We start from the raw sequence: 27162 nt of genomic DNA on the forward strand, positions 1-27162 counted from the left end.
ATTAGAGTTCTTGGAGGCAGACCATAGTTCTGTGCAATCTCATACATTTTCTGTTTACTTCATGTTACAAGAGATCCACCTTTTAGTAAGAAAAGTTGCAAAATATGATTGTTTCACTAGAACTGTCCACTTAAATACAACAGTGTTCTGTTGCTGACAGCAAAAAGAGAGGATGGGCTGGGAGGAGGAAGGTTGCTGCCTTTACCACGATCAGTGAATTATCCCGCTGCTGCCTTACCATCAAGAATTTCACAGTACCCCGAGTCCTTTCCCCAAGCCTTTAATGGGAATTTCTGCAACTTTATCCTTCTGGAGTTAAATCTCTTAATAAGATAGATTCCTGTTTACCAGTTGCAGAATTACAGTGTAGCCATGAGACCATTTAATTCAAAATAAAAGCACTCATGGAGTTTACAACGGCAAAACTCCTCAACTCTTTAGGGCGTTATTGCCGTGACAAAACTCCTCTCTCCAAGCACATAACTTGCTTTACGAAACCCTTTCAAGCCTATTCACCAGCCACATGCCTCACCCCCGTCACAGACATCTGTCCCTGTATTTCTCACTAAACAGGAGTTGTCCCACTTCAATTGACTTCTACAGCAACTTGTGCTTTTATGCTTTGGATTTTCATCATTATTTTTAACTTGCATTTGTCAGCTTTTGGCCCCTTCTAACATGAAGTTTTCAGTGTTTCTTCCTTATATCCACGTTCGTCTGTATATAGGTTTAGTATTAGTGACTCCCTGGAAATCTCACAATTGCTTGTGACTGAGACCTGCCAAAACCCATTTTCACTGAGAGTTGTTGAGTCTAGTAGGGGGAGAGTAGGGGCCCTTATCAAGCCCTGCTCCCCTCCTTGATAATCATGACAGCTTGGATAGGAATTATCTCCATGACATTTTGTTTACAATCACAGGACAACAGAAAAAGAGCACACTTGCTCTTTGTCTAGGTGAAATGATATTCAGATCCCTAGCAGAATCCCCTCAGGCTACTGGTGAGCATTACACAAGGGGAGGGCTATGGGGAGATTATACAGAGGCGAGCAGTAGAGGTCACTGGTATTCCTGCGGAGGACTCTGAGCACTGCAGTCTTTGCAGGTACGTACCAGAACAGTTGAAGTGGATGGGAAAAACCATGTGTTCAGGGAGGAAGGTAAACAAGAAGCCCTTACAATGACATCGTTTGCAAGAATGATAGACACATATGGAGACCATACTCCAGGATGAGGAATACTATTGTTTAGACAGGAGACCATAATGGCCTGCTGCTTTGAATGGGAATAATTGCACTTCAGTTGGAAATAATAGCACTTCAAGGTTGCTCATAGAACGTAATCTACACTTCTGGACTTGGGACAAAGAAAGGATTGGAAATTGTTGGGGGCTGGGGGAGGAGAGAGGAAAGGGAGTTATAAATAATAAATGTTGAGTATTGCCAGACTGATAACTTAGAAAACACAATTAAAACAAAGCCCATTTCCTGGTTTTTCTCCTTTAAAATCATTACAGCTTGAATATTTCTATGAGTGAAATATAGCACTTCAGTATTTTCAGCGATCTGTTTTGGGAAGGGCATTGCAGTGGAGTAGTAAAAGAGTGGACATTCTGAGGGCAGCCTCCCCACGTACCCAGGACTGACATATTCAAGCTCTCTAAAGCTCGGGCTTCCGTGTCTGTCAGACAGGGATGGTTGTAATAGCACCAACCCTGCAGGTATTGAAAGTGAAAATTAAATAATATTATCATATAGTGAACTTGGCATAGATCAGCTAGTCATTATATGTTTTTTTTACAGTGGAATACTGCATTAATGTGCCTATAATTTTGCTTTCTAAGGTAATTTTTGCACAACACATTAGACTTTGTTAAGCTGTCACGGGAATGTAACTATGTTTTTTTTTTTTTAATTCTTCATTTTCCAAGTGGTTAAATCATTTCACAGTTTATCAGCTGTCATCCAATTCCTCTGTCATAGTCTGGCAAAGCTGCCTTCTCTAATAAAGGAAGGAGGGTACAGACCTACTAATCTAGGACAAAGGGTACCACATCGCTATTTCAGTGTGCCTTATTTTGAACCCAAAGAACGTTTTCTACTATTATAGACCGATCTCCGCTCGGAATCATCCCGCCTTTCCTCACTCTTTTCAGGGCATTTGCTTTACTCACAATTTGATAATCAGGTAGTTGAGGGTGTTGGCATTGTATCCATTTCTTAACTAGATCCATCAATTAACTTGAGGAAATAATTTTAACATCTTATATAGTATTTGTATATTAACAACAGTAAAATGAGAAGACACTTAGAACTGACTCTTATCTCAGTGATGTTTCAGCCTTTCTGGAAGCTTGAATGATGTAGTGGTGGTGATGGTGTGTGTGTGTGTGTGTATGTGTACATATGTGTATCTGGGCTTGTCTCTCTGTATATGATATAGTCACATGGCCATCCATCAATAGCCGTGGTTTTTTTTTATTGGCAACTTACTCAAACTTGAATTAAACTATTTAAAAGGAAATTTGCATTATTCTGAACATGTACAGACTTTTTCTTGTTAGTATTTCCTAAATAGTATAATATAACAACTACTTATATGTAATTCATGTGTGTTAAGTATTATAAGTAACATAAAATGACTTAAAGTGTTCAGGAGGATAACGCCTAGGCTATGTAAAAATGCTATGCTAGCTTATACAGGGGGCTTGATATCATCAAAATTTGATATTTGCAGGGACTTCTGGAACTAGCACATACCAAGAGATAAATGAATACACACACGCACTAGCACGCGTGCACACACACACACACACACACACACACACACACATACACACACACTTAAACAGACATGCAAAGAAACAGAAGTCCATTTGTAGTAAAAATAATACACTCTTGTTGTCTAGAGATTTTGCTCTAGAACCCCATGCATCTCTGGTAGACAGGATGAGCTTCACTGAAAAGCTCCTTTTCTCTATTTGGTATCCATGCAATATAAGGTATTAAACTGAGAGTTTCAGATGTGACAGGCCCCCATGCCCACCACAGAGGTACAGCCCAGGCCTAGCTTTCTTCCTTTACCTCCATGAAGTAAAAGCTTACATTTGTGATCAGCCTAGCTGGACCTGCTCTTAGGGGAAGATATGAGCAGCACCAGCAATTTGCACCAATTAAGGGTGCTTTGCCTTGAGCACTTTCAGAATATGTGCTCTATTTTGTACATCTGGGATTAATGATACTAGTGGGTATTCATTGTTACAACTGGTCGCAGAACACAGATGCTTTAAACAAGAGTGTCTATTCCTCCCAGAGTTTCTAAGAGAGTATGGGTGGAAAGGCCAGAGTGGATGGCTGTGGTTCTGAGCTTTTCATAAGGTTATCCATAAGACAGTGCCACCATCTCTGGGAAGTCTGACTGGGATGGAGGGCTGAGCTTCCTGACATTTTGGTTGCTCTTTGTGGGCTAGGGGGCTTTTGTCAGACCAGTTGCCCCTCCGTAGCAACCTCAGTGTTCTTATGCTGTCAGCTGGAGTGTGCAACCCGAGAATAAAGTCCAGAGAGTCAAGACAAGATGCCTCGTATGTTCCAGCAAACCTTCACTTCCTGACATGCTCTGCTGGGCGGAGGTTACTCAGTCAGTAACTAAGACACTCTCAGGAGAGGGAAGTAGAACCTTGCCACGTGAGAGAAGTGCCAGGCAAAATTCTGTGAACACCCTTTGATCACCATACTTTTTTTTAATAATTTATTTAAACATTTTCATTTTATTTTCTTTTTTTCTTTTTTTCTTTTTCATCAATTACACTTTATTCATTCTGCATCCCCCCATAAGCCCCTCCCTCCTCCCCTCCCAATCCCACCCTCCCTCCTCCCTCTGCATGCATGCCACTCCCCAAGTCCACTGATAGGGGAGGTTCTCCTCTCCTTTCTGATCTTAGTCTATCAGTTCACATCAAAAGTGACTGCATTGTCCTCTACTATGGCCTGGTAAGGCTGCTCCCCCCCAGGGGGAGGTGATGAAAAGCCCAACTTTATAACATAATAGATGGTGAATAAATATTTGTGGCATACATGAAAAAAATTATTTAATAGGATACACTACTGTTTTGCTAATGAAACTTTCCTAATATAAACATGAACTTTCTTGGTGATAATTTAAAAAAAATAAATAAGAAAAAATAGTGAAATAAGTTATTTTAGTAAAATACATACTTATGAATGTTTATATTCTTTGTTCTCCTCCTCTTCTTTGTTTTTGTTTATTTGTTTTGCTTTTCATTGGGGATTTGCTGACTCTGGAAAATAGTAGCCTTTGATTCTAACTAATAATTTAACCCACAGAAACTCCTCTAGCTCTCTGTAGGATTCAGACCACTTGTTTGTAGGCTAAAGAATAGGTTCTGTACAATTCTCCAAACGCATCAGTCTTATATGCTTAGATTTCTTTTTCCACAGGGGATGCTTATCCATTCAACAGATTTTTTTTAACTCATCAGGCTCATGTATGGGCAAATATCACATGCAAATGCTACCAAGCCCAGAAGACCATATCAGATTCCATAAAGCTGGAGTTGCAGGCAGTAGTGAATCACGCAATGTGGATGGTGGGATCAGAACTCAGATCTGGGCGGAGTGCAGAGAGGTTTATGGAAGAGTGTGTGTGTGTGTGGGGGGAGGGAATTAAAGGACTCAGAGGGGACAGGAGATCAACAGAGCCAAAAAATCTGGGCCCAGGGAGTCCTGCAGAGACTGATGCACCAAGGACCATGCAAGAAGACCTATGCCTCCTGCTCAGATGTAGCCCATAGGGAGCTCAGTCTCCATGTGAGTTCCCTAGTAAGGGGAACAGGGTCTGCCTCTGACATGGACTCTGTTGACTGCTCTTTGATAACTTCCCCGTGGTGGGGTGAGCTTGCCAGGCCACAGAGGAAGAGGATGCAGGCAATCCTGATGAGACTTGATAGGCTGGGGTTATATGGTAGGGAAGGACAGCTTGTCCTTTCTGAGGACTAGAGGAGGGGAGACGTAGGAAGGGTCTGAAGGAGACGAGAGAGGGGGGTAACAATCAGGATATAGAGTGAATAAATTGTATAGAAAAGTAAAGTAAAAATAAATTATAAACAAACAAAACTCAGGTCCTCTGTAGGAGGAGCAAGTTTTCACAACCTCTGTGTCATCTCTCTAGCCTCCATTCATCAAAATTTTAAGTGGTCTTCTACACTTCAACTCCAAGAATTACTTGGATACCCAAATCTTTTCTTTCTCATTCCCCTTTAAGTTTGTTTATTTATTTTTAATTTAAATTTATTAATTATTTAAAAAATTTTTCTTTTTTACATCCTGACTGTACCCCTTCCTCCCTTGTCTGCTCCCAGTTCCTCTCCACCTCACCTCTTCCCCAGATGCACTCCTCCTTCATTTCCCTTCAGAAAAGGGCAGGCCTCCCAGGGATATCAATCAAACATAGCATATCAAGTTACAACGAGACTAGGCCCCTCCCCTCTAATTAAGGCTGGACAAGGCAACCCAGCAGAAGGAAAAGGGTCTACAATATTTTCAATGTCAAAAGCTGCACTTCATTTTAGAGTTTTAAGACAAAGACCTGCTTCCTAATCAGATTGTGTGTATATAGTTAACTTGTTCCCCAAATGTCTGGTACTAGCTGTGTACCTGCTTGCAAAATTTATCACACAACACTTGACATGTGTTTAGAGTAAATGTCAGAATGGTATTAGTCAAAATACAACCCCTCACCATGCCATTCAGCCTCAACCTCAAACAACCCTCATCGGAGGCCATGTGGAAGGGTCTGACTGGAGACCTCAGTCAAAGCACAGTGTGGGAAGGCTTCTGTTCACTAAGAGGATGCTGCTTCCTGACAGGACACAGCTTGATTCATCCATACTAGCATGATGACCAAGTCAAAGCAAACATGTTTTCCTTACAAACATTGTATACTTGTTAAAGAAAGTTTTGCAGTTGGGAGGTTTCTAATCCTGATTTTTTCTCAGACGTTCGAAGATTAATACTATACATCTATACTGTTCGGAATCAAATCACATATGGCTTGAAGTGCTTCTGTGAGAAATGGTGCTGAGTCTCTTTTAGGACTAAACTAATTAAGTGCTTTTTTCAGCCTTCAACTTACTCTTAGACTCCCAGGTTTGCTTTTGAGAATGTTTAACTTTAGCACTATTACAATTACTACTGAAATCTTTAACTAAAATTGCTAATTTTATTATAGAAAGCAAAACGAAACAAACAAAAAAGTACCGCTAGAAGCTCTTGATATCATATTCCAATAGCATACACATTAAAAGCCGAGGTTGTGTTAAGATATTTTTCTTACTCAGATTATGGACACACACAAACCCACCTAGTGTTATGTATGATAACTTCAGCTTTCATTACAATGCCTGATACAAATCGGGGCATGATTTGTATGGAAATCATTTTTAATGGAAATATGTTAATTGTCAATTAAGTAAGTAAAATGTGCTGTAAGTAGGTCTTGCCAGTTTGCTGTTATTAAATATAAACTTTTAAACCAGAAAAAAGTCATATTTCTGTCGTAGTCTGTAAAAAGACAAAAGCAGCAAATAATCTGTCACTATCTTTTACTTGGGAATAGAGGCATATATGCTTTTTGTAGATCTTCCTTTTATGTCAAAACGAAATTAAGGCTTCAGGGAGATGATCCCGTTTTTGTGCATGCGTTTTTGCTGCATGTAATATTCAAGGTGTATCAAAATGTGCTTTTAAAGAATATCAGAACACGTTCTGTTTTAAGGTCAGTGCAGCTTGTGTTATTGAATTTTCTTTCTTTGTATTTTGGTCTTTCTTCTTCCTGCATTAAAGCCCACTAGAAAAAAAAGGAGAGATTCTTCTTCATTTAATATGGGTACATTAAAACTTTTGGGTTTCTAAATTCTTTCTTCAATATGCACGAACACTTCCAAAGCTTGAATAAGATAATGTGGCCTTAAAAAGTGATCCTTCTATTTCTCCTTTTACTAGAATATAATCTGTAGACAGATAATGCATAATGCTGGGTAATGGATCACATCAACTAAGGCATGCCAATAAATCCTTGCACTGACCTTATACATAATGTTTTTCCAAGAAAAATGTTTTAAGTGAGGAAAAAACAATCTCATTTTTTTTTTTTGCTGTTGTTGTCATATTTTCTTGAGTAACAAAAAGATAATGTTTGCTGTGTGTTTTTAAATCCGTTCTCCTTCAGGAACTATTTTACTTAGAATTGTAATTAAAAAGAACATATACATATGTGTATCATTACAAAACAAGGAAGAGTGTTTGGGTTATGACAAAAGAAGATAGCAGAACAAATTATAGAAAACACACATAAAAAATCCCCACCAAGATGAAAATTCAAATGAAATGAATGCTAAGCAGGTTAGTCAGTAAGAAAGTGTTCTACATAATTTTAGTGTAAAGCTAGTGTGTCCTGGTCAGCCTACTCACCATGGGACATTTTATGCACTCTTGTCCCTGCCAGCTACCAACACTGACCCCCATCCTAGCTGATACTGACACGGATACCACGAGGTCAGTAATATTGTCACAATGTCAGGTTTACACTGGCATCTCACCACTTTAAAGATGTCCCTCTGTTCTCCCTCAAGGCCCTACTCCACGCAAAGAGATAATTACACCTTGAGTCCTTCTGCATTTAATTTATGATGACATTTCAGGAAGCGTAAAGGATTCATTATGTGGCGAATCCAGATATATAATAAAGCCTCAAACAATATTGTGATGTGCTGGTCTTTCAAATCGAGCTTTAGGTATGGTTTTAAGTTGCACATATCTCTCTGTTTTTGACAGTGCTTTCCGCCTCACTTGGCTTAGTGAATTATCCCAGGAGAAAGAGAGCATTTTCTTTTCCTAAAGAACTTTGAATCTTTGGAGAAGAGTCCCCTTTCTTGGCTTTTCCTCTGACTTGAATTCGGTATTTAAAACCTATTTTGAAATTCATTGCACAGTGTCTCCTAAATTGAAGAACACGTCCTCCAGGTGGGTTTTGATACCAACTTCTTAAATCTAGATGAGCAATTCCAATTGCAATGAAAATTATATCAGCTTAAGATGGTTCAGCTAGCACTGTAAAGAATATCAGCTTTTATCATATAATAATTGTAAAAACTTAAGAAATCTATAGATTTAAAAAGATTATTGTGGGTACATAAAGGGAATCTTAGGCCACTTTTATTTCCGCAACAGCTTCCAAATACATCTCATTCCTCTATGGTCACTGTGTCTTTTCCATTTTAAAATATGAACCATTTCTCAGAATTACTAAGGACCCCATGCCCTGTCGGGGCACACTGATGATCCCCTTTAATCCTGGGTGCATCCTTTGCATAGCTACAGATGCCTCCAAATTACCTATTTCAAGCAGCAAACCAACATCAGTTTCTACGTGAAACTCATCTGTATGTAAATCCTGTTATCTGGTAGAGGAGCAATTACTGATGAGGGACATGACTTCCCTGATGTATGTGCTACCTTCAAAACAAAATCTTTTAGTACACATTTAAAAATGGAAAACGCTCCTGTTTTCCCCCGAGTAATTATATAGCATTTTTATATACTAAGCATCATGTATCAACATGCTAGTATTATTTCAGTTGTTTTCTTGGTGGGGGGAGAAAAGGAAGCTTGTAGTTTCATTACCATCCAGCTCACATAATATTAGCTATGAGCAATATTTATTTGTTTCTTTCTTTTTTTTTCTTTTGTTTTTTGAAATCAGCTCTTGCTATATAGCCTAGACTATCCTCAAACTGGCATCTTCAGAATATTCTTCAGAATATTAGGATTGAAAGTGCACACATCACCACAACTGGCTAAGACATTTGAAGGTACCATCCGTGGATCACATTCCTATTTTGTTACAGTAGAGGAACTTGCTATGTTTCCGGTTTTCGGCAGTAAGTTTGTGGGAATATGGATGAAGACAACTTCTTTCTATCTACTTACCATCCCAGTGCTGATTATGTCTATGTCTACTTCTAATTATGGTTCCTTGTACATAATGCTTTCTACTTAGTTTTCTTGGTCAAAAGCTAAGACTTCTCTGAAACTTGGCGACTGAGAAATTTCAAACCTCCCTGAGAACATACACAGTTGTCATACAACACTTTAAAAAAAATCAATCATTTTCTCTTTTTTATTTTAAAAGGGGAATTGGGGAAGAATACAGTTACTTTCATTTTAATCAAACAAGACACTAATTTTAGCCACTTCTGCTTTGTTTAACATGTAATGAAATTGATAATAATCACAGAGAGCTTGGAACTTCTCTTCCTTCTTTCTGTTTCATTGGAAACATTTTTCCCATCAGTAGTGATGGGAAAAGAAAGGAAACTTTAGAAGCTAAAACAACACATTTTCTCACATAAAGCCTGATGAGAAAAATGGAGAACCCCATTATTCAGGTACCTTTGCTAATAGAAAGGTCATAAATAACAAAGTCTGATTTGGGTTTTGGCTTTTAGTACTATTTAGCCTTTTTCAGGTGCAGTGACTTGAGACTCCTACTTTCTCTGTTAACTGTGCCTCAATGGATGCTAGTGCTGTGCCTCTGTTGTAGAAAATAGATATATTCATGAGCAGATAAGAAGAATTCTTGACCTTATTTCTCCTGAAGGTCATGTGCAAGCAGCAGAAAGAAAAAAGTGTGTGTATGTGAGAGAGAGACAGACAGAGTGTGTGTTGTGGTAGTGGTGGTTATCATATGAGACATATGAAATAAAATTAATAATAGTATAATGATAATCTATAGGTCTTATTTGAAGCCAATTAAGATGTGTCAGTATAGAAACAGTGAGATAGGAAAACCTTGGATCCTATGAACCACAACTTTTTATGTTAGTACCTTTCTTTTTCAGGGTTAGCTCTCCTGTGCTGCCAGGACTAGGATTTCATTCTGAAGAGCTGTAGTCATCAGCACCTGTTAGTCAGCAATGTCCAGATTGTCTTAGGAGAATTCCTCACCTTATTGCACCATACTTTGTGGCTTATTTTTAGCCTATAGGATACCACAGAAATGGCTGTTTGTGCATTCAAGTAAGAGATGCCCTGGGTTACTTATTGCTATTCTTGGATCACCCACCCTAGAGGAAGCTAGCTGCCATACTCTGTAGATGTACGTCTAGCGAGGAACCTGGGCCTCATATCAACAGCCATTTACCGCTTGTTCAGATGACCAGCCCACAAACATGTTGACTACAAAATCATCAGAATTCCAAATCTATAAATGTTCCTGGGCTTCTGGCTCTTATAAATCATGTAATAGACTATAACCATGCTGTTTTAAAGTGCTAGTATCTGGGAATAGATTATTGCATTATAAAAGACAAATGATTGACCTTGTCTCAGAGATTACAATGCTGTGAGAACTCTCTTGTTAGAGTGAAGGTATATACAAGCCAGTTCCAAAATAGAGGCACCAGGATCCACAGCATGTAGGAATGCGTTCACCTAGTTTAGGGTGAGCCTATGGTTATTTATCTAATACCAAGGTGCTTAAAAGGATTGATAGATTTGGTATCTGATTGAGCCCTCATGTCAATCCCTCTATCTTTGGAATAATAGCTATTAAATTTACAGCTCATCTTGTAAGTAAGAACAGTCCAAACACACACACACACACACACACACACACACACACACACACACACACACAAAACCTCAATAAATGAAAGGTGACAGTATTTCCCCCCCCCCGACCCCAGAAAGGCCAGATAGATTATGGGAGATAATGATACACTTCTGAAAATTTACAAGAGTAGCCAACATTTCTTAGGGATCTAAGCGGAAGATGGAGCAGAAAGAAGATGCAGACAGAGGTGGTGTGTGACTTTAGGAAATGACATTTATGGGTACAAAACTGCTGGTGCACATATGAACTCACAGACTGTGTCGACAGGCAACACACAAGCTTAAGCCAGACAAAACTCCCAGCACAGAGCATGGAAGACAGGCACCCCTGACGGAGAAACTCTTGGTGTTAGATCGATGCCGGAAGAGGGAAAGTCAGTTTTCTTCAATGGAGTAACAATCTGGTACATCAGCCTCATTCTAAGGCAGGCCTCACGACCACGAATAGTTGGCTAATATAACATGAATTGATGTTTTTGCGTTGTTAATTCGTTCTTGTTTTTAAAGTGAGATTTAAATACAAGATTGGGTTGGTAAGGAGGTAGGAGAGGATGTGTGAGGAGTTGAGGGAGGGAGTCAATATGAACCAAATACTACTTTGTATGAAATTTTCAAATAATAAGTCTGTTCTGTTTTTTTTTTTTTAAAGAAATCTTAGTTGGAGCAAATCTTTACCTAAAAATTGAGTATCCATTGAAGAACTTTAGAATTGTCGTCTTTGGTATTTGAGAGTCATGAGAGATGGTCTCTATTTCCTAAGAAAATGGAAGGGAAGGTTGTAAGTGCAACCTTCCATCACTTGGAGCTCATGTCTCAGTATCTCCCACAAGCAGGTCTTCTCTTTCATTGATTGCATCATTAAAGAAATCCATTACACCAGTTCCAGAAACCTTTGCTCAGGGCTAACAAATTTCCTAAGTGGAACCAAGCAGTTAATAATATTATGGCTACAACCATATTTTCAGAATCTCTCAAAGCATTCTTTGCTGAGATTAGTTGTGATTTACCTTCTATCAGCCTCCAGCCTTGCAGAAGTCAAGGAAGTGAAGGAAGTCTTCTGCAGGAGTTAAAACCACTCTGACATAACATTCTATCCAATATTTTATACAACAAGCCTGTCATTTGTCAAAATATTTCTCATTTTCTGGCTTTAATATATCTTGAGTATGAACTCAGAGAGTAAAAATTCACTTGTTAATAGCATGTAATGACAGAAAAAAGGTGCTTTTTATTTCTATTATTTTACTTCAACAGTCTAGCAAACAATCCTCTAACTTCACAGTTGGCCAGCACATATTTAACTTTTCTTTCTCAAAACATTTGTCTCGGTGGAACTATTTGTCAGTCAGGATGAGGGAGTTTTCTTTTAAAACAAAAAGTTATGTATAAATGTTTTCAAAAGTCTCAAATAGAAAAGAGTTTGCTTACCGCAGGATAGATCTGTAAGGTTCTTGACTAGGAGTTTGTTTAAGTCAGGGGGCGTCAGCATCCATCACAACTCCACAGATGTGGCTTTCCAGAGAATGTTCGCTGTAGTCATAGAATATACTGAGAGAAGGGAGGAAGGAGACATTGGATACTTGCTTTGTCTAAATTTACCTATAGCACCAATACTTCTGGAAAACAAAACACGATATTCTTTTGCTTAAAAACCAGGTTTTTAAGTCGAGGCTGTTTCCTTGGTGACATGGCAGGACATCAGTAGCAACCAGAGCTTAGCTGCTTGAAGTGTGATGTCTATTACTAAAATGTTGAGGTGAAAATTCCAGTAACATACACACACACAAATATGAAATAGGAATATGATAAGAATTGGAATACTGAAGTCTCATGCCTGAGGGTCACTGACCAGGGCTGGTCCTGGTGGACTAGCAAGGGGGCACAGGTGTGTATTTCTTGGCCCTTTGTCTTAAATCATTGAAACACTGGAGATAATGTCCTACGGAGACATCAACTTGGTGGGAAATTTGAGCACTGGTACCCTGTGATCACTGGGGTTAAGTTAAAGACTGTTGATATCCTAGATTCAGAGGATTAGAGATAAATGTCCTCAAGGCCTAGTTAATCACCTTCTAGTGGGGTTACTCTGCTATTACTTAATCCTTTTATACTTTGTTACTGCAATGCCTATGGGTTCATCCTCCACCCCACGCCTGTGGATTTATACGTTTAATACTGATGGAAAAGTCGATTTTATTGTCCTCTTTGATGTGACTTTTTCTTCTTCCCTCTAGTAGCTGAGCTTCTGTTTTGGTCTTTGATTTTAAACACACATTCTTAAACACATATTTCTTGTTTTATTTTGTAGTGTTTGAATCTTTAGTTTAAAGCCTTCTCAGTTTCCTGTTTTCTAAAATAATAGGATCCATCATTTTCCTTTGTCACTTCTCCAGGCTCTACCTTTCTGCTACTTTCTTTTTTCTTCCTTTTTTCTGGCCTTTGTGGATGGGTAAGTGTCTCCCAAAGGTCCATATGATAAACGCACTCTCACAAGCATGGAGGTCTTCTGGGAAGTTGTGGAACTGTTAGGATATGATGGTCAGAAGGAGGAATGAGGAAATTATGTCATCAGAAGCATACTCTTGAGGAGATACTGGGATTCTGACCTTCCTGTTCTCCTTCCTGTCACCAGGAAATCAGCAGTGTTGTTTTCTTCTGTATTTACAGACTTGTTCTTTCTCATCACAGACCCTGAGCATCTGAATGTTTGAGCCAACACAAATATTCCACCTTTAAATTGATTATTTCAAGTGTTTTCCCATAGCAACAGAAAACGAACATTCATTGCAGAATTTTAGTAATTCTACTGTTACGGAACCTGTCACTGTATTTATCAGGGCACATATTGCATTTATTCCTGTGTTCCTCATGCTGACATAGATCCTAGCACTGAACAAGCATTCAGCATTTAACTTTAAAAATATTTTAAATTATTCTTTGAGAATATATTTTGATCATATTCATCCCCTTCTCCAATTCCTCTCAGTTCCTCTCCTACCTCTCTACCCACCACATTATCTTTCTCTTTTAAACAACAACAACAACAGCAGCAAACAACAAAGAGAAAGGCCAGGTTGTGTTGTCTAAGTACGACTGCTCATGAGGACTTCCTTGGTTGATATATCAAGTGCCATTCCACTGAAGAACACTGACTTAGTAAGTGAATGAGAAACTTTTTCCAAGTAAGTTTGTCACTTCAGAAGAACTTTTCTATCTCATATGTAATGAGCTGGATAAATCCATCAAAATATCAGAAAACATAATATTCTTTGTTAAGGACATGAAAAATATTCTTCAGACTCTCCAAGAAGTCTGCTTGAAGATTGTATTCATGGGTCTACAGGGTGATGAATAGATAGCTGGTTTCACATTCATTTCTCTTATCATGCTTTCATCTTCTGGCTTTGATCATTAGTAATATTATTTCCATATCACCATTTTTTTTTTCTGCCAGCATCTAGAAAAGTCAACCTTCTTATCTAGGCTATTAGTCATTCCTAGGTGTTTCAAGTTCTACCATTAGATGGTGAGAAGCATAGTGGGTTTTCAGATATTGAAAGCGGAGAAGAAAGCAGCAGAAACCACCAGGATTGCAGCATCAGTAAGATTGTGTTTCGTCATTATTGCACTTACTCATTCAGCATATGCTTAGGAACATACCATGCTGACTAGCAAAAGAGCCAACTATAAGTGTATCAAAGCAGATACTAAGACTCAAACCTTCGGCAGAGTGCAGGGAATCATATGAAAGAAGGGGGAGTTAATATGACCTGGAGAGGACAGGAGCTCCACAAGAACCAAATATATCTGGTCCTTTCATGAGACTGTTTCTCCAACCAAGGACCATGTATGGATATAACCTAGAACCTCTGCTCGCATGTAGCCCATGGTAGCTCAGTATCCAAGTGGGTATCCTAGTAAGGGGAACAGGGACTATTTCTGACATGAACTCAATGGCAGGCTCTTTGACCTACCCCCCTCCTGAGGGAGGAGCAGCCCTGCTAGGCCACAGAGGAGGACTTTGCAGCCAGTCCTGAAGATACCTGATAAACCAGGGTCAGATGAAAGGGAGGAGTGTACTTGGAAAGGGGCAGGGAGGAGATGAAGGAGGGAGGGTGGGATTGGGAGGGAATGAGGGAGTGGGATACAGCTTGGATACAAAGTTAATAAACTGTAACTAATATTAAAAAATAAATTAAAAAAAGAGCTGACTATAACATGCCTAAATTCACATCCTTATAAGTAGCTACATTTTTGTCTTTTTTTGTGTTAAAAAGTGTCTCACAGTCTACCTTCTACATGTAGAAGATTTATTTGTAGCTTTGGCCTTCAAGCTATAGGGTTTTTGTTTTTTGTTTTGTTTTCTGCAACCATTGTGAGTGCCATGCGTGGGTTAACCTTAATAACAATATTGTCTTTTTTCCCCGAAAGTCTGAAAAAAAATCTAATGGGGATGAGAGTTTCTAAGAGTTTAATGGTGGTATAAAATAATGTCCTTTGAGAAACATTGTTATCAGTGTAAGAATGAATAACTAAGAAAACTTAGGGCAGTGGTGCATAGTTGTAATCCCAACAGTTGGGAGGCTGAAGGTACCATGACCTCTTCAGTAGGTTCTGCTTTTCAGTTTCTCCTTTGTGTCTTTTCTCCGTGAAGTACCAATACTATATGCCCCACCAGCAGGTGGTATGTGGGAATAACATTCTCTGAGGCTCTGTCCTTTTGAGCATCATCAGATCACCTCCCTCACGTTAGTGTTCTCTGGCCTAGACACTTCTACAAGTTCTAGAAAGATACTTTGCATTTTCTGTCAAATTTGGGGAAAACTTATTTTGAAAGAACATCTTGCCTTCACAACTCTGAGGCTGTTTGCTTCTCTTTCTAGCAGCGTGGGGCAAAAGGCATGACTTAAAAGCAGAATGGTAGCGGCTGTTCAGAATTCTATGTTAAATTTATAGAGTGTGTCATCTGCACTCTTCTTGGTTGATGACCAATTGTTGTGTTCCGGAGTTCCATGTGACAGCGTGGGAACTGACTTAGAAAAATAATGAGCCCAAATCGTATTTCCGTCTACTGTGTTTTAAATGCCCACACAAGGGCAGTGCCTCCTTCAGCCATTTAACAGTTATACTTCTGATTCATCCTAATTGTGGTAAGTAATTTTAATTATATGGAAACAAATCAACATTTGCCCCACAGTGTTTGTTTAAAGGCATCCATTAGTTATAAAAGCTTTCAAACGTCAGATGACGAACAATATGAGAATGATTTTCATCATAGAATTTCCTTATTACAGTATTGTTTCTTCTCCTGTGACAGTTTGAATCCACCAACTTTGCTTCCTGGGATTTTGGCATTCTAGTTGTCAGCTCATCCTAAGGTAAGCCCTACCACCTCTACAGTTTTGCCTTTGGATATTGGACATAATAAAAATTCAGAAATAACCACATAAGAGCCTCAAAGGAGCAGAATGAAAAGTTGAGTCTTTCCAGAAAGTAAAGTGAAGAACTAGCAACCAAAGAAATCTTGAAAGACAGGGCTCCATGATAAATTAATTTGGTTCCTCAGACATCTTGCAAGGCTGTTGAAGTTCCATGGGCTGTTCCTGGAGTGGCTGTGGAACTGGGATGAGCCAATAATTTTTTCCCACTTTCACAGTCTTTATCTGGCCATAATGTAGTGATCAGTATTGATCTTGAAGAGAGCTGGTGTGACAGGTTCAACTATTTCTTAGTTCGATCAATTCTTAGATATGGGTTCAACCTTAAAATTCTATTTCTCATACAATTATGGTCTAATGACAACATAGTAATAGATTTCTCTCAGTCAATAACACAAAGGGAAGCTTCGGTTTTCAATACTCACTAGATGATTTTCGATATATATTTTAAAAAGAAATTATTATTAACAAAAGTTTAGAAACTACACTTTTGTTTAAGCTCTAGTTATGAGAAATTTGAGCTCACTCTATCATCTATTATCTGTCTATCATCTATCTATCTATCTATCTATCTATCTATCTATCTATCTATCTATCTACCTACCTACCTATCTATCTATCTATCTATCTATTTATCATCTACCTACCTATCAATTTTCTATCTACTTATCTGCCTACCCACCTAACTACCTATGTTACCCACAGCCTTGTTATCTTCTTCTACTCTTCTCTTAAGTGTTTGCAGATTATAATTTTGTCACACTCTTTGTTTCTTTCTAGTTTTAGAAACCACTAAATGAAATATTTACAATTAATTAAATCCTCATCAGTTCATCATCTTCTTTGTATATAAATCAGCTTATACTCATTGTTTTCACCAAATTGTTTTATTAGCAAATATTAGATTTATTTATTAATTACTAGCAAATATTAGCAACTAAATGATTTCTTATTCCATCTCCACATGTATGACAGTATACTCTGATACTAGTCATTTCTTCTATTATATTTTGAAAATTTCTTCCTTCTTTTCTTTTTCCGCAATATTAATAGGCTCTATTATATACTCATGTTGTTAATTATTTCTCTAAATTATATACATGAAAAATGTGATACTTGTTTTTGTTCACAAATATAATGCTCTTATATTTGCTCATGTGGCACAACCTTAACATGAAAGAGTGAAGAGCTGGTTATTATTCTACCCACTTTTCACTTTGTTGACAATTTGTTTCTCTTACAATGTTGTAAAAAACATTTTATGCACATGGTATGAAAATATTTCTAACAGACAACAGGAAATGTATTTTGAAAATCCTCACATATCTTAATTTGACCTTTAATTTCTATTTTATCTAGCTATATATAAAAGAGTTGCTATTTTTGTACAATATCTTCAAATCCTGGAAGTTCATGACTTTAATTTGCAGTCTAGGAATATGAAATAATATAGTGGCTTATTTTAATTTATACTATGACCAGTATGTTTCCTGTGGTTATTTGCTACTGGATTTCTCTTTTCTGAAAATGTTGTTCATATTCTTTGCTAATTTTTCATCTTTTATTGCTTAAATTTGACCCTATTGATTTATAGACTCCATTCCATCGTAAAGACCTCAGCCTTGACATCAAGCACAATTTATTTGTCTGTGCTTTTCCGTATTTTCTATTTGCTAATGTAAGTGTACTCACAGTTTATTTCCCTCATATAAAAAGCACTGTGCTTTTTTAGGATTAAAGAAATGATGTATCACAATATTAATATATTTAACTGTCATAAAGTTAAGAGTTCCAGAAACTTCATCAATCCTTAATAACTACCACTTAAATTTCACTGAAGTTCTCAATGATTTTTAATTCTTTTCTTATAATATATTTCAGTCATATTCTTTCCTCCTCTGGAAAAATATTCACATACATGCGCATATATATGTATTTGTTTTAACAAATAGTTGCATTGAGCCATAGACAATTTTCTCTCTTTCACTTCCTCATCATTGTTATTTCCATTTGATCATTTTAAAAAGTCAAGTTAATAATGTCAATTGTGTGCTTCAATAGTTTTCTTCACACTGAATGATTTAATAAGACCTTTTAAATGAAATTCGATATGTTAAGTACATTTATTACATTATTGTATCACATTATACCTGATCACACATATTCTGTTTTGTTTATAACAGTTAATTCTAAAATAAAATGTATCCACTTAATAGCAGAGTTTAATGAATTTTGAATAATTAAATATTTATATAACAATCAACAAAAGCATGACTTAGAACGTTTTTTAGCTTCACTCATCCCCTTCTTCCCGTTTCAGTCCTTCTGCTAGTGTGGATGTGTTTCACTTTGGTTTGAATTTACTTCTTCTCATGAAGAGTGATGCTGTGCAGTTGTCTCTTAGATAATGCTGCATTTGTGTGTGTGTGTGTGTGTGTGTGTGTGTGTGTGTGAAAGATCAATTCAAATATTTTGCTTAACTTCAAATTGGACCATTTGCCCTTTTCTTACTGATCCATAGTAATGTTCTGTGTTCAAGTTCAGGCTCAACACATGCACTAAGAATGTTTTTCTAATTAATGTAGATTGTTTTGTTGTTGTTTTAAAGTGTGGAGTCCATTAGATACAGAAATTAACAACTTTTATGAAATCTTGTTAATCATTTCTCTTTATGGTTGGTGCTTTTCATATTGATTACATTAACTTTTTATCTATAAGCTATGAAAATTATCCCGTATGTTTCCTCCTAAAAATATTTTATTCCTAGTGTTTACTCTTAGTCCAATCAGTGAGCAATTTTGAATTAGCTTCTCAAGCATAATGTGAGTTAAAAGGTGAGTGTTTTTCTATATGTACACCGTAATTTATTCAAAGTATTTTCTTCATTGATTTTCTTTGGCATTTATGTCAGAAACAAATTGACCATGTACATGTGTTTGGCAACTTCTAAACTGTATTCTGTTTTGATTTATGTATATGCTTAACCTTGTTCCAAATTCTCTTACTATCCGTGTTTTTGTTGAAAGACATATAAAAGGTCATGTAAGTTTTTCAAATCTAGTCTCCTTACTTCGAAATTAACAAAAATGTTAGAATAAACATGTTAATTTGTAGAAAAAAATCTGCTGGAATTCTGTTCTGCATGGATTTAAATGTCTAGACCTATTCCAAAGATCCAAGCCTATTTTCTTTTTTCAATTAAATCTTTATTTTTATATTAATTATAATTTGTTTATTTACTTTATATCCCAGCTGTGGCCCTCTCCCTCATTCTCTCCCAATCCCACTCTCCTCCCTCATCTCCTCCCTGCCCTTCTCTAAGTCCACTGGTAGGGGAGGATAAGCTAGGGTCAGATGGAAGCCTACTTTCTTAAAAGAATTGGCCGTTTCAGTCTTCATTTGTAGTAACTTCACTTGTTAGCTATCCTTTGCTTCTCTCAAAAGCTCTGTCTAGGCAATAAATAAATAAGTAAATAAATCTTAAAAAAAAAAAGAAATGCTCAATGTCCTTATTCATCAGGAAAATGCAAATCAAAACAACCCTGAGATTTCACTGAAGATCCCCCTCCCCCAAAAAAAGCTCTAAAGGTTTTAAGCACACAATCCTCAAAAATTATTTAGTAACTATTTCTCTGAAAATATTTTCTATAATATTCTTTATTGGTTTATATGGAGTTATTTACTGAAGCTCATTTTCCAGCTCATTGCTGCGTATCAGAAAACAATTAATTTTTCCATGTTCACTTATATCCTACAACTGTGTTAAACTCTGCTTTTAGTTCCAATTTCTTTTTGATTAGATTCTTTGGGATTTTTTATATAAGCAATCATGATGTCTACAACTATAGATATGAATATTTTCTGATTGCTATCTGTATTCCTTTAACATATTTCATTTGCCTTCTATCCTTCTATTTTTACAATTTGCTTTTTCATATATTTGTAATGGAATCATGAGTGAATGTTAAATTTTGTCGTTTTTAAACTTTAACTTGTATGATCTGATAGCTTTTCTTTTTTATTTAATTTTTTTCAAGCAATGTATTTTGATCACATTCCTTGCCTTCCCAAGCTCCTCCCATACACTCCTCATCTCCATAACTATCAACTTTATGATACTCTCCCTCAAAAAACCAAACCAAACCAACAAAAAAGACCTACCAAGACAAAAACGATCAAAATAAAGCAACACACACACACAAAACATATCGATCAGTTTGTGTTGTCCAACTTCTGGGCATGGGGCCTGCCCTAGAGTGTGATTGATGTATCTATCCAGTGAGATATATTGGAGGCAACTTATTTCCCCTCCCAGCAGCTATCAATTGCAAATAGCCCTTTGATGAGGGCTTCTCAATGCTAAAGCTTTCTTCGGTCTGTTAACATGAAAAATTATATTGATTTTTTTTCCTTTTAAAATGAAAACTTAGCATATACAAGCCAAACCTCACTTAAGCATGGTATAATATTCTGTTATTTATTGGCCATGTATTTTTTAAAATTTATTCTAAAGTTGATTTGTTAAAAACTTAAGCATCTATATTAGTTTTCTATAGGAATATTCACAAAATTTCACCAACTTAGCTGGTCAATAACTATTTTGTAATTTTGTGGGACCTGAATTTATTATGACATGGCTGAATTATCTGGGTTTCAAGGGCTAAAAGCCAAGTTTCAACTAGATTGCATTTTTTACAAGAGACACAAGAGAAAATCAGTCTCAGAATTCATTCAGGCTGTTGGCAGAATTTATTCTCTTATGTTTGGAGTGCTGAGTTCCTCATTTCCTTGCTGGCTGTCACTGTGGGGCTGCTCTTGGTAATTAGAGGCCACCTTTCTTCCTTTTCACAAGGTCCGCACAATCAACTGGCTAGCTGTGCCATATCAAACCCTTTTCTTCTCAGCAGGGGGAATTCTCTACTTTTGCACGTGCATATGATTTGACCAGATTCCCCTAACTATGCTTCTTCTTTAAGAATAACTCTACCTGTAAGTTATCCTAGCCGCTGGGGTGAAATCTGCCATATTCAAGATCATGGGCATCAGGCAAGGCATCATGTCCCAGAGAGGTCAAGATTCTTGAGTCTAGTTTCCAATCAGCCTGTGACAGGATGCCATCTGGCCCTTAAAGATTCAAGCCTTTGCCAAAGCACAACCCATTCTCTCTCGCACCCAAGGATTCCAAGAGTTTCACCCTATTATAACATTGGCTTTAATCCAGAGGCTCATCTAAAGCTCACTAGCTCCCAAGTCCAAATCCCAAATCAGAGAACCATGAGCAAGTGGCAAGCTGCTGCCCTTCTTGCAGCAAGCAAGCTGAAAGATACAAATCTACCAGGCAGACCACTTCAAGACAGCAACTCACATGCTGGCCACAAGTTTGAGTCCTTGAAGCTTCATTTGTCATGGTAGCAGAGTAAGATCAACATCCAAGCAGGAGCCACCAATAAGCGTAGGTGCAGTTTGATCTGTATGCAAAATGAGAAATACGCACTGAATTTTTCATTTTATCCGTCGTGTTTTGGTCTTCTGAGACAAGGTCAAGCAAGCCTCCAACTTGCTATGTAGCCTTGAGGAGCATTTTCTGCATCTAGCTTCCAAGCACTGGAGTTGCGCTTGTGCAGCTTTGGCCCTGGCTCATGCAGTACTCCATTACCATCTCCAGTTTCTAACAGAGGATAAGACCATTGATTTAAAATGGCCTTTGCTTATTAGAACTCTATTTTTTTAATAGACCTGGAAAGAAAAATTCTCAACTTCTTATGGAATAACAAGAAACCCAGAATTGCTAAAACAAACCTCTACAATAAAAGATCTTCTGGAGGTATCTCCATCCCTGATCTTAAGCTGTGCTACACAGCAACAGTAATAAAAATTTCATGGTACTGGCATAGAAACAGAATGGTGGATCAATGGAACCGAACAGAAGACCTAGAAATAAACCCACACATTTATGGACATCTGATTTTTTACAAAGATGCCAAAACCATACAAGGGAAAAAGATAGGATCTTCAACAAATAGTGCTGGTCTAACTGGATGTCTACATGTAGAAAAATACAATAGATCCATACTTATCACCCTGCACAAAACTAAAGTCCAAGTGGGTCAAAGACCTCAATATAAAACCAGATACATTAATTTGGCTAGAAGAAAAAGTGGGGAAGAGCCTAGAACTCATTGGTACAGGAGACAACTTCCTGAACAGAACACCAACAACACAGGCTCTAAGAGCAACAATTAATAAATGGGACCCCATGAAACTGAGAAGCTTCTGTAAAGCAAAGGACACCGTCATCAAAACAAAATGACGGCCTACAGATTGGGAAAGAATCTTCACCAACCCTTTATCTGGCAGAGGGCTAATATCCAGTATATATGAAGAACTAAAGAAGCTGAAAAGCAGCAAACCAAGTAATCCAATTAAAAAATGGGGACCAGAGCTAAACAGAGAATTCTCTGTAGAGGAATATCGAATGGCAGAGAAACACTTAAAGAAATGCTCAATGTCATTAGCCATTAGGGAAATGCAAATCAAACAACCCCGAGATTTCACCTTACATCCATCAGAATGGCCAAGATAAATTTTTATTTTTTATATTAATTACAGTTTATTTACTTTGTATCCTAGCTGTAACTCCCTCCCCATTCCCTCCCAATACCACCTTCCCTCCCTCATCTCCTCCCTGCCCCTCTCTAAGTCCACTGATAGGGGAGGTCCTTCTCCCCTTTCATCTGACCCTAGCTTATCAGGTCTCATCAGGACTGGCTGCAATGCTCTCCTCTATGGCCTAGCAAGGCTGCTCCTCCCTCTTGGTGATGGGAAGGTCAAAGAGCCAGCCACTGAGTTCATAAAACTCTGTGTTTTGCTTTAATTCCACTCTAAAATATTGATGTATTATGTTTTTTGTTGGTTTAAAATGGTTTCTAATTTTTGTGTGTGATTTCTTCCTTGGTTATGGACCTTTTTTTAAGAAATACCGTCTTTCCCTGAACAGTGGTAATTCCTGACCAAGATAAGACAGCTGTTTGGTGGGATATGAGTGGTTGCTTTAAAGTGGCCTAAGTACTTAGTACACAGAGGAGAAAGGGATGTTGTTGTTTCTCATTTAAACCCCATTCACAAAATGTAACACAGCATGAAAGGCAATTGCTTCGGGTGAATTTGCAGATGTTGAGGTGGATATTTTTCTATATTCTCTAGTCACTTTTCCTTTCTCTTTTGAACAGCCCTCCTGAGCCTGAGTTTGTTCATCTGAGAACATAACATTGGTGAGTTTCTCCTTGTCAAAACTAGCCTCTGTATCCAACGTTCTTACCCTTTAACTGTTAGCCTTAGAACCAAGAATTCCCATGTCTCGAGTCCTTTGCAGACACCTACCTCCTCAGGAGTTCTTTTAATAAGGTACGAGGCCCCTTGTAGAAAGCTACCTCACTCATTGCATTGCAGATATCTTGCCCCCCCTTCCCCCCAAAGTTGTCCTGTTAGGACTTAGGGTCCCTTTCCTTTCCATAGGATGTCTCTTTTAATACTTCAGACTCACTGTTGGGGTATATTTTAAAGAACAGGTCTGAATTTTATCCTGGACCTTGAAAATGAAATGCCTATGTTCTTCTGTAATATGATTTAACCACCGTGCAGAGTCCCAGACCACGATCCATGGCCTCTGAATAGTACTCTCAACTGAATACTACTTTATAGGTTGATGTGTTCTATAAAATTCCTTCTAAGTGGTTAGATGACCACCATATCCAGGGTTTCATGTCCTTTCCTTAAGACCCCAGATTTTAAGGAGCTCTTTACCGAGTGAGTTAATATAAAAGACCTGTACAACACATCTTGTGACAGCACTTCTCAGGTCAGAGATCCCTTCCCCAATAAACACATCTCAGCCCACTGAGGGTCCTATGTGAAAGGTCATTTCTTGGCCCAGGTTGTTCATTGACCTCTGAAATGCAGTAACCAGTGCTTTACGTGACATCTCTGGGACTGACCGTCAAAGCCATTAATGACAAAAACAAAGGGCTACCCCAGTAAGCAAGACAAATTTTAGAAGGGACATTGTGCAGTGGATTGAGGATGACAGCAAAGAAATAAGACAACACTTGGTAGAACAGGACCAAGTGCAGACCTAGAGCCATCCTAAGCCAGATCACTCCTCACTAAAGGAGAAACTCTCCTTATCACCTGGGATTGGGGATTGAGTAATATCTCAAAGTTCTTCCACAGGGTGAAGACTCCTGAAGACCCTCCGGGCCAACGTCCACCGCGTTGTCTGACTCCCTTGAGTGAATTCAGAGATTTCCTGTCCTGCATCTGTTTCTCCTCTGCCAGTGCAAGCCTCCCCACACTACACTAGTCTTAAGCCTGCCCTCTCCGTATTTGTTGTACTAAAAGACCCCAGGTGTTCTGAATATCAGTTACTAATACCCCTACACTCATGAATGCAACATCGAGCCCCATCCGCCATGCTCACCACTTTTTTGACATTATTCTTAGAAATTTCCCCGCATATTTTCCTGATAACACCGAAGAGATTACCGTTTCCCAACTTAGAGATTTCATCCTTGATCTCTTTCTTCAGGGTGATCTCATAGATTTCACTTGGGATGAAGTGACACAGTTTCTGGAACTTCCATAAAGCATGCCGTTATGTCCCTCCTTACAATAAAAGTGGATCTCAATCCTGGTTGTCTGTGTGATCATTTTTCCTACTGGTGCTAATAGTCTGACTTCTTTCCAGCGTTCCCAAGTTACTTCTAGTGACCATTTTGCTCCTTAGGCTAACTCTAGGCCTTACGACTCCCCCAAACTTCTCTGACTTCTTGTTACTCAAGGTAGCTTATAAATTCCTAAAAGTCTAAAGCTTTTCTTAAGCAAGTGGCTACTGGTGTTTTCAGTCTCTTCTTCCCAAGGTACAGGGAGAGGAACATGCAGCCACACCCTTTAAATGGGTATAACTTAACACAAACCGTTGCTAAAAGGAGATTCTTTAATGCCTATCAAATAAAATGGCCTTAGGAATCCCATCAAAATAACCTAATAACTTTTAAAACATGACTTTCCAAGAGCAGCTCCCAATGACCTCTCCCTTTGTGACCCAATTCTTTTCCATGTTAAGCTGGACCATCAAGCTCCAATGTGCATTAAGGCAGAGGACAGAAATTTTCTCCATTCTAGATAGTAGTGTTTCTAACACCCTCTGTAACATTCTCAGACTCTCAAATGTTGGTTGCATGAATACACAAGTTAGCCAATAGTCAACTGCACGTCAACCTAAAAGTATTATATCCTACACACCTCAAGCCGAGGGAAAGCTAAAATAGATATTTGGTCTCTAATGAAATTCGTCTCATCACATCACTACAACTATAAAACATCACATGACTATAAAACTGTTGATTCCCTGAGCAAATGCTTACAAGCATGCTGTTGAGGTATCTATAATAGAGTCCATTTAGATGCTAGTCAATTATATCTTCCACTGAAAACAGAACCCACGAGCAACTCGGCCACTGGGATAGCCTATGCGGTCCTTCACCAGGGCAATACTAGCTTCTCATTATTTCTTTCATCTACTTTTGAAACCTCACCAAAGTCCGTAGGATCTACAGTCAACTTTTCTGCTCTCATTTAACACCTGTCCAACTCTGACGGTCTTTTCATTTTCTATGACACGATACATGATTTTGCCTTCTCGTCAGATAAGCTGACACCTGCATCCTGACTTATATTACACTAGACACGTAAGTTGTTCTTGTCAATCAATCAGTTTTAATTTGATTTTCACTCGGCTAGCCCAAAGGGATTGAACTAGTTTTTTCATTAGTCAGATTGGTAAGGAGAGTGTGGAGGTTAATACAGGGATGGCCAGTCTTGTCCTTTCATCCCGTGGCCATCATGCCTTTTCTGCTGTACTAGCAGTGTGTTGTGACTGTCTCAGATGCTTTGAAAGTCCTGTAGGACCAAGTTAAAGCATCAGTGTTTCTCGTCCTCCTAAACCAGCATGTTCATTATTTACCAATTGCTCTCTGTTCTAGAAGAGATATGTGGTATCTACACAAACAAGTCAGGAACAGTTGAGGATGTGGTAAAAAGACTGAATCCAGATTGATAGGATTAGAGAGAGATAGAGATAGATACAGAGATGCAGATGGATCTGAGAAAAGGAAGGAGGAAGGAGGGAGAGTGAGAATATACAAGAGAGATGGACAGAGAGAGAGAGACAGAGAGAGAGTAGAGAGAGAAACACTTCCAAAAAGTGACTGTCTTTGCGACTGGCACTTCTGAAACCCCCCTACAGGAGTGACTCTTCTTTTTCATTTATTTCTAGTAGTGTGCCTTGACATTTGTGACCTACTTGTCAAAGTTGCTTTTCAGGATCCAACATTCCAAGTCTAAACGATGCTTCAACATTGATTCAAGACAACACTATGAAACAATTCTTGACCTATAGGGCCTTTAGACCAGGCCACCAGGTGTTTTTATGCTAGTCTTCTTTCTTTCTTTTCTTTTTTTTTCTTTTTTGGAGGGGTGGATGGGTGGGTGGGTTTTGAGACTGTTTCTCTGTATAGTCTTGGCTATCCTTGACTCCCTTTGTAGACAAGGCTGTCCTGGAACCCACAGAGATCTGCTTGCCTCTACCTCCCTAAGTCTGGAATTACAGTGCGCACACTGCACCTGGCATGTTAGTCATTCTTAATCAACTTCTCGTTCTTCACTATTCCATGCTGTCTCAAGGCAGGTTAGTAATGGTAGATAGGGACAAGGGTATTTTCTCATTAAGCCTTATAACTTCTACAACAAGAGACCTTTGCCATAAATTTTAAGATTTGGCCTTGCTTGGCCTTTGTTATGGGGCAATATGGGGGAATAAATGAGTTTCAGGGCCACTACAGCATGGTAAACAATCTCTGGAAGGTCTTACTTTTTAAAACAATCAATCAAAATCAACCATGCTATCATGTCAAAGAGATGTCCAAACCCCAGGTCCTAACGAGTCAAGCATCAACCATTCAAAAGTGCCATGATACAGTC

General features: G+C 38.2%; 1 long non-coding RNA gene across 1 annotated transcript in view; it reads left to right on the forward strand.

Moving 5' to 3' along the window:
* LOC110563224 (uncharacterized) overlaps positions 1–24809 on the forward strand; it is a 41096-nt gene extending 16287 nt beyond the window's left edge. Inside the window, exons 2-4 of the long non-coding RNA XR_002477275.2 lie at positions 16005–16065; positions 23355–23396; positions 24355–24809. This is a non-coding gene — a long non-coding RNA (uncharacterized LOC110563224). The remainder of the gene's footprint in view (positions 1–16004; positions 16066–23354; positions 23397–24354) is intronic.
* Positions 24810–27162: the final 2353 nt, after the last annotated feature.

The sequence above is a fragment of the Meriones unguiculatus genome, chromosome 21, assembly GCF_030254825.1.
Source record: "Meriones unguiculatus strain TT.TT164.6M chromosome 21, Bangor_MerUng_6.1, whole genome shotgun sequence".
Lineage (NCBI taxonomy): Eukaryota > Metazoa > Chordata > Mammalia > Rodentia > Muridae > Meriones > Meriones unguiculatus.